The sequence below is a fragment of the Myodes glareolus genome, chromosome 15, assembly GCF_982192425.1.
Source record: "Myodes glareolus chromosome 15, mMyoGla1.1, whole genome shotgun sequence".
In the NCBI taxonomy this organism is placed as follows: domain Eukaryota; kingdom Metazoa; phylum Chordata; class Mammalia; order Rodentia; family Cricetidae; genus Myodes; species Myodes glareolus.
The window spans coordinates 71,434-80,000 of NC_142040.1; the positions used below are offsets into that span (position 1 = coordinate 71,434).

General features: G+C 57.6%; 1 long non-coding RNA gene across 1 annotated transcript; it reads right to left on the reverse strand.

The window, feature by feature from the left end:
• Positions 1-2,580: 2,580 nt before the first annotated feature.
• On the reverse strand, positions 2,581-3,269 carry LOC148119621 (uncharacterized). The gene is made up of 2 exons (XR_015735026.1): positions 3,181-3,269; positions 2,581-2,875 (listed from the first exon to the last, which is right to left on the reverse strand). It is a non-coding gene; the product is annotated as an uncharacterized LOC148119621 (long non-coding RNA).
• Positions 3,270-8,567: the final 5,298 nt, after the last annotated feature.

The window sequence follows — 8,567 nt, forward strand, 5'->3', positions numbered from 1 at the left end:
AGAAATTAACAGAACGTGATACTAAACACTGAGCCGGGGTGTGGGGATGCACTCCTTTCATTCTTTCATCCAAGAGACATAGAAACTCGTTTTGATGTACATTTCTCTGATGACTAAGGATGTTGACCATTTTCTTCAGCGTCTGTCAGCCATTTTAGATTCCTCCATTGAGAGTTCTCTGTTTAGGTCTGTACTCCATTTTGTCAATTGGATTCTTTGTTCTTTAGATGACCAATTTCTTGAGTTCTTTGTATATTGTGGAGACCAGACCTCTGTCTGATGTGGGGTTAGTGAAGATCTTTTCCCATTGTGTAGGCCGTCGTATTGCCTTGTAGGCCATGTCCTTTGCTTTGCAGAAGCTTTTCAGTGTCAGGAGGTCTCCTGTATTCATTTTGTTTCTCTCGGTGTCTGTGCTACTGGGGTTATATTTAGGAAGCGGTCTCCTGTGTCAATGTGTTCAAGTGCATTTGATATTTTGATATCCATATTTTTTTATTGTGGATGAAGTCAATTATTTGAACTCTCAAATATTTTTATTGTTATTATCTGTTTGTTTATTTGTGGTTTTTCAACTTAGGGTTTCCTTGTGTATCCTTGTATGCCCTGGAACTCACTTTGTAGACAAGACTGGCCTCAGACTCACAGAGATCCATCTGCCTCTGCCTCCTAGTGCAGGGATTAAAGACATGCACTGAACACCATTTTTTTTAAACAGAATTTATCTGTGTCATTTTGCCTGTCCTGAATCTCAGTCTGCAGAACAAGGTAGCCTTACACTCGCAGTGACCTGCCTGCCTTGGGCTCCCTGATCTCTGAGGTGTTTTATCATCTCTCTGAGTCTCTGCCTGGCTATCAATTTATCTATTAGTTTACTTATTTTTTTTGTTGTTGTTGTTATTTTCTGAGACAGGGATTCTCTCTGGCTTTGGAGTCTGTCCTGGATTCAGACCTGGTCACAGCTGTACCTGAAACAGTGAGGCCTCTTGCAGGGAATCCACAGAGCCTCTGCCCATGGCTCTCCAGGAGAATCCACTCTCTCCCTTTCCCCCAGCCCCAGCCAGGGCTGCCGGCTACATCTCAGGCAGGCATAGGTGGCGGGCACTCTGACTATCCAGGATGTGACAGGCACAGACACACAGAGAAGCAGGGAGGAGTGTTACCCACTCTCTCACTAAATACAGGCAAGCAGGAGGAACAATGAAAACAATCAGAACTGCAGAGAATTTCCAGAAACCACATGGTGGGGATCTAGTGCCCTCTTCTGGTGACAGGGAATACATCAGAGATTTGGATTCTTGTGCTCCTGAGACCTACCCCAATGTAATACTGACATTGCCCTATTAGACCCTATATATCACATATAGGCTTGCTTGATATCACACACGTACACTGTCTGCGTTGCTGCCTGCCCACCTTCCTCTGTGACCCCTGGGAGAGAGCCTGGTACCATCAGAAGACAGAAGATGGGGTTTGGGTCTCTCTCTCTCTCTCTCTCTCTCTCTCTCTCTCTCTCTCTCTCTCTTTCTGTCTGTCTCTCATCTATTCTTCCATCTATGTATGCATCTATTGATTTATGTAATAGATTTTTTTGTTTGTTTGTTCTTTTTTTGTGACAGGGTTTCTCTCTAGTTTTTGAGTCAGTCCTGGAACTCGCTCTTGGAGACCAGGCCGCGTGCTGGAACTAAAGGCATGCATCATCACTTCCCGGTTAGAAGCCTTTGTAAAACGTGGGCAATTAGAGCTAAAAATTTCCTCATAGGACTGATTTTACTGTGTGCCAGGGTTAGTGTAGGGCTTTGCTTTAATTTTCTTGAGTGAATCCCCCCCCACCCCAACACCCGTCTCTTATTGTAGAGCTCTGTTTCATCTTCCATGAGCTCTGAGGGCACTTGGCTTGAGTATGATACACACAGAGACTTACTATTAAGGAAAGTTTAAGATCAAGATCCTTTCCTAACTCTGTGACCTTGCAATAGAGAAGTTTCAAAGGGTGTGCCTACAGCTCCACTGGACTTCTTTGATGGGCCTTTATCTGTTGCCTTTCCTGTAAACATTCTTGTTGGAGTTGGGAAATTGCTGATTTGAACTCGGGCAATTTCATAGAATAGCTCTGGCTGTCCTGGAACTCACTTTTATAGACCAGGCTGACCTTTTGGTGACATTCTATTCTTTTTTTCTTCCTCTTATTTTCTATCTGCAGTCCACATTGGTGTAATGACAGTGCACCTGTATATTCACTGCTCTGATCCTTTCTCTCCTTCCTTCCTTCCTTCCTTCCTTCCTTCCTTCCTTCCTTCCTTCCTTCCTTTCGTATGTCTGTCCACTCCCGAAAACCCAAAAATGTCTAGCCTCCCAACGCAATTAAAAATAAGTAAATTAAAATAAATAACCTGGCATTTATAAAAGGAGGGAAGGAGGGAGGGAGGAAGGCAGGCAGGCAGTGCTGGGGGCCTGGATGATGGTTGTGAAGGGAGGAGCCCTGGCCTAGTCGTCTCCTCTGCCACGTGTGTCACCCCAGTCAGACCTCAGGAGCCTTCTCTAAAGGGTCTGAGAAGCTGCTTCCATGTTTCTGCCTCTGGGTATTTATTGATCTATTTATTTATTTTTCTGGTTTATGTGGGAGGGGAAGGGGAAGCCGAAGCCTTGTCCTACGGGCTCCATGCTGTCACTCAGTCAGTACTGTCTCGTCAACGCGCGTGTGAGGGCCCGTGTCTGTCATGCCAGCAGCACTCAGAAACTGAAAGTACAAGGATCAGGAGATCATCTTCATCGCGGTGGGAAATAGACCCTCCACCAGAAATCCATCAAACGACCTTTTAATTTTCTCCGTCCTAAGTGAAAATGTTCACAACAGATCCGCATGACCCTATTATTCCTGGAAATGAAATCCAATGGAGATATTTTAAAACACACACACAAACAAACACATTATTCCACGACTGTTTTCATTTTCTCTGACTCGGTATTTAGTCTGAGAAGTAGGTGCCGGGGGTGTGGGGAGTGGTGTGGAGAAAAAGAACTGCAAGCAAGCAAGCAGGCAAGCAAGCAAGTAAGCAGTGGCCAAGGTGAAGTCTATGTCTTTGAAAGGAGACTCGGATGGCAGGAGACTGCCTGCCATGGCCACCTCCCTCCCTCCCTCGGTCCTCGGTCTCCCTCAGTCCCTCGGTCTCTCCCTCTCACCGTGCTCTAAGTGTCGCAGCCCCTCGACTGGCCCACTTAATACTGTCACTGATCGTGGAGACGCACTCTTTGTTTCCCGTGAGCCTCCCTCCCTCCCTGCCTCTCCACGAGGGAGAGCGATTGGCCTGTTTTCCTAGCTAGCTGCCTGTGGTCTCGGTTCCTCCTTTCGTTTTCGTAGCCTGAGCGTCCGTGGCTCCTCCCGAACGTCCGTCCCGGCCAGCCCGCGTTCACCCATGTTCGGGGATGGGGTGTGGGGGAACCGACGACGGGGAGTCCCCTGCCCTGTCGTGGGTGCGTGTCACCTCCGGGCGTGAGCGTGGGAGGACACTCTGTCGCGCCAGAGAAGGCTCGCGCGCCGCGGCCGAGCGAGCGAGAGCGAGCGAGCGAGCGAGCGAGCGAGCGATCTCTGTGGGTCGGGTGGGTCGTCGGGCGCCACCTAGCGGTGTTGGCCGTTTTGTGCAACGCTCCTGGTCCTCGGTCGCCGACAAGGAGGGCGAAGTGGCTTTTGTGAGGCGGAAAGAGTGACGAGAGTCCCGGCTGGCGGGCGGGCGTTCCCCGCGGTCGGTGTCGTGCTTGGGGACGGTCTCTGTGTAGGAGGTTGTGCCGGAAGAGTCGCCTATGGGTGCGTCTGGGATGGAACCGAACGAAAGCCACGGCTGGGGAGGGTGCCGGGAGACTTGAGCGGGTCGACCAGAAGGCTTGAGTCGTTCGCGTCGTCCCACCGCTAGGTGTCGGGTCCGGCCAGGCCCAGGATGGGTGAAGTACCCCGGCTTTCAAAGCTGTCTTTCCCTCGCCTTTTCTCTCTAAGAGAGAGCCCTGGGTCCCCGGCGACCCGAGGCCGAGAGGGGGCGCTGGTTGATCACGGCTCTTCCCCGCCGCCCGTGCCCGGACTCGTTGGGGGTGTCGGAGCTTTTGATTATTTTCCTCCTTGTCAGAACCCTCGGTCCTCGGCGGCGGGCCTCGCCATCCTGAGGCCGAGAGGAGGCTGTGGTCCCGGCTTTCTCTCCTCCCTGGTCCGGACTCGTTGGGGGTCTCGGAGCTTTATTTATTTATTTATTTATTTATTTATTTATTTATATTTTTTCCTCGGTCCTCAGCGGTGGGCCTCGCCATCCTGAGGGCGAGAGGAGACTGTGGTCTCGACGGCTTTCTCGCCTCCCTGGTCCGTACTCGTTGGGTGGCCTCGGAGCATTTTTTTCTTTTTTTTCTTTTGTTTTTCTCCTTGCCAGAACTCTCGGTCCTCAGAGGCGGGCCTCGTCGTCTCGAGGCCGAGAGGAGGCTGCGGTCACGGCTTCTCTGTTCACTGGTCCCCGGTTTCCTGTACCGTCAGGTATTTTTTTTTCTTGCCCTGCTCCATCCCTAGCGGCTGGTCGCAGGGTCCTCGGCCGGGAGGAGGCTGGGCGCCCGGCTTTGTGGCATGTCCACCTCGCTCTCTCGGTCCTTTCATGGTCATGAGGTCGACCAGTTGTTCCTTTGAGGGTCGGTTCTCTTGTTTATGGGGACATTTTTGGGACATGTCACCCAGCCTCACTTTCAGGAGTCCCCTGTGGTCTGTGAATTGCTCCCTGTACCTGGTGTCATTCTTCTAGTGGTTGCTATCTGTCCTTATTGTACCTGCAGATAGGTGCTGACACGCTGTCCTTGAAGTGGGTGACATGAAAGGACTCTGTAGGTTGCGGTCTCTTCCGAGCCTCGCTGGGTCGTTTTTCCCGTTTAACCCAACCTACGTGGCGTGTCAGGCGTTCCCGCTTCGTGGTTGTCACCCGTGCAGTTTGGATGGTGGGACTTGCCTCCCGGTGCTCTTCCCTTACCGTCCCGGTGCTTTTTTTTTTTTTTTTCTCCAAGTTTCTTTTGGGGATCAGATGGAGCTCCCGAGTCTCCACGGACTGGGTGGGTCCCCTGTGTGCCTCCCGAGTGCACTGTTTTCTCCACCCCCAGGTTATGGAGCTCCCGAGTCTCCATGAGGCCTTGGGGGGAAGGGTGAACCAGCCCGGCGTTCTGCTGCCTGCTTTTATGTGCCTCCCGAGTGCACACACCGCTTCTTCCCCGCGACCACCACCATTGTGTTTGGTTTTGAAGGTGGAGGTGTGAAGGGTTTTCTTCTTTTTTTTCCCCATCCCCAGGTTGTGGAGCTCCCGAGTCTCCATGAGGCCTTTGGGGGGCAGGGTGACCCAGCCCGGCTTTCTGCTGCTTGCTTATGTGCCTCCCGAGTGCACACCTTTTCTTCCCCCGTGGCTGGCCCACTCCACTCTGCTTTTTTTTTTTTTTTGGTTTCGGAGGTGGTGTGTGAAGGGTTTTCTTTTCTGTTTCGGAGGTGGTGTGTGAAGGGTTTTCTTTTTTGTTTCGGAGGTGGTGTGTGAAGGGTTTTCTTTTTTTTTCCTTTTGGGGATCAGCAGGCGGTGGAGCTCCCGAGTCTCCACGGACTGGGTGGGTGCCCCAGTCCCCTGTTCCCGTGTGACTCCCGAGTGCACTTTTTTTTCCCATCCCCAGGTTGTGGAGCTCCCGAGTCTCCATAAGGCCTTTGGGGGGAAGGGTGACCCAGCCCGGCTTTCTGCTGCTTGCTTATGTGCCTCCCGAGTGCACACCTTTTCTTCCCCTGTGGCTGGCCCACTCCACTCCGCTTTTTTTTTTTTTTTTTTTTTTGGTTTCGGAGTTGGTGTGTGAAGGGTTTTCTTTTTTGTTTCGGAGGTGGTGTGTGTGAAGGGTTTTCTTTTTTGTTTCGGAGGTGGTGTGTGAAGGGTTTTTTTTTTTTGGTGGCAGTCGGTCGGGTCTGTGGTGCCCTCTCTCGCTCGCTTCTCCCCGGTTCCGCTTGTCGATCGATGTGGTGCTCTCGCCCTGTGTTCATTCGGGTCGGAGGCCTAAGCCGCGCCAGGCGAGGGACGGACATTCATGGCGAATGGCGGCCGCTCTTCTCGTTCTGCCAGCGGGCCCCGCGTCTGTCCTCCCCACCTTTGACTGGTGGTGTGTGGAAGGCAGGGGTGCGGTCTCTCCGGCACGAGCCCTGTGAAAGCCCCCCCGCACTCCCCGCTGTGGTTCGTGGGGGCTCCCGTGAGGCGCGTCAGGGGCTCCGGCGTCTGCCCCCCCTCGCGCGTTTCGCTCCGCCCACCGTGTGTGGCCCGTGCGGCCCTCCTCCCTCCGAGCCGGGAGAGGGTTGGCCGATGTGTGCCGCGTCACACGCCCTTCCCGAACGGGCTTTGTGTGCGCGCGTCTCGCTCGCGATCCTCGAGGTGCTCCTGGAGCGTTCCAGGCCGATCTTCAGAGGTGCCCGGTACTGAGCGGCGGCGGCGTTTCCCGTTTCTCCGACGTGTGTGCCCTCCCGCGCGCGGTCCGGCCTTCGGCGGTGTTCCTCTGCGAAGGTGTGTGTTCGTGTGGGGGTCGAGGCGAGCGGTAAGAAAGAGGCTCTCTGCGTCCGTCCCCCCCTCCGTGAGCGGGGGACGATGAACCGTCTCTCGCAAGCTCCTGTGAGATCGGGCGAGCGGCCCACCACGCGCTGCCTTCTCCCGTAGGCTTTTGAGCGCCGTGTGGTGGTGTTGAGCTGTCGCGGCCGGCCTTTCTGTTCTTCTCACCGTTCGAGGTGGGTTTTAATGGTAAACGATTAGAATGCCTCCCCGTCCGGTGCAGAGCCGGTGGGTGGTGCCGGAGAGGCCTGGCTCTCGGGGGACCTAGTTTGTAGTTTATGCTTTTTCTCGGTCCGGTCCCCCCTGTCCGCGTTACGCTCGAGAATGCGCCCCCGGAAGGAAAAAGATAAAGAGAAGCCCTTACCGATACCGCAGACCCCCCCCGCCTCGCCACGTTCGAGATCATCGAGCGTCGTTTCCCCCGCTCTTGGGGCTGCCGCGGCCGGGGGCTCGTCGGGCCGGGTCCGTCCCGCCCGCCCTCAGCGAGAAAAGTGCCTTCTCTAGCGATCCGATGAAAGGGCGTGCTTGGGGTCTCCCGTCGGACCCGCCTTGGGTCGCCCCGGCCCGCCCCGTGACCCGCCCGATGCGCGTAGCTCTGGCCGGGTTCCCCTCGCCGCGTCCCGACTTTTGGGGGGGGAACCCGAGCGTTTGTGTGCCCGCTGCGGCCCGCGCCTCCTCGCTCCGAGTCCGGGGAGGAACCACGCGGGGCAAAAGAGAGCGTGCCGTGACGCCGGCGTGCCGTGCCGGAGCCTGGGATGTTGTTACCCGTGGTCGGGGGACGAAGGGGCCCGCGTCGTGCGCGCGCCCGAGCGCCGCGGGACCCCCCCCGGTCACCCCGCTCCCCCCGAGGGGGATGGTGTGCGCACGCCTCGGGGCGCGGAGCCGAGCGGGAAGAGCGGGGCTGGGTGGCGGTGGGCTCCCGGGTCCCACCCGTCCGCACCGTCCGTGCCCGCCGCGAGCGGTCCCTCCCGCGCTTCCCCGTCTTTGCCGTTCCCGCGTCCGCGGCCTCGCCGTGCGCGTCGCGTGCGTGTGTGTCGCTCGTTGCGGCGTGCCGTGTGGAGTCGCCTCGCTCCCCCTCTCCCCGGCAGCGTTCCCACGATCGGGGAGCAGCGGTGACCCGTCCCTCCTCGGGGCCGGGGATCCGGTTCTGGCGTCGCGGGCCCGTGACCTCTCTCTCGGGCGCGGCCTTTGGAGAAACGGCGGTCGGTCGTCTCCGGCGCGTCGCCGGACGCGTCGGGGCCCGTCGCCGCCGGAGGTCCTTCGGCGGCGGCGGGCGCGTCTGTCTCGAAGGTGGGGTCTGTGCGAGTGGGGAAAGAAGAGGAGGCCCCCGCGCGTTTCGGGGAACCTCGCGAGGGAAAGAGGCTTAGCGGGCGTCGTCCGCGGTCTGCGGCTGTTGACGGTGGGTCCGTCGGCCGAGGTGCGTCTGGGGACTCTTCCGGCCCCGTCGTCCGTCCTCCGGGAAGGGCGCTCGCGTCGCACGTGTGGGGAACCGCCATCCGCGCCGGGTTGGGCGCCTGGCGGCGAGATACCCCAGCGTGTTGCGTGCCCGCTCTCCTCCGGTTGCCGGCGGCGGGGGCTCCGGTCGATGACTCTCCCCGTCCCCGAGGTCCGGCCCTCCCGAGCGTCGTGGGTCCGCGGTGCGCCCCCCCTCACGTCCCTCGAGGGGGAAGACCGTCCACGTGGTCGTCGCCTCTCTCCCTCCCTTCCGCCTCTCCCCGCCGCGTTTCCGAGCACGCGCGCGGCCCGGCTTTTTTCCATGGGGTCCCGGTCCCCTCCGCCTCCGCGTCTCGCCCGGGGGCGGCCGCCGTCCGCTTCTCCCGCCGAGCCCGTTGGCGCGGTCGTCGTCGCCCGCCCCGCCGGTTCCCGGTCTCTCCCGACCCCGCCCGGAGGGTCAGGGATCACCCCGTCCTCCCCGGCGTTGCGCCTCGCTGTCGCGCGTGTGTAGGGGGGGGCCCGCCGCGGCCCCACACCCGCCCCCCGGGCCCCCGC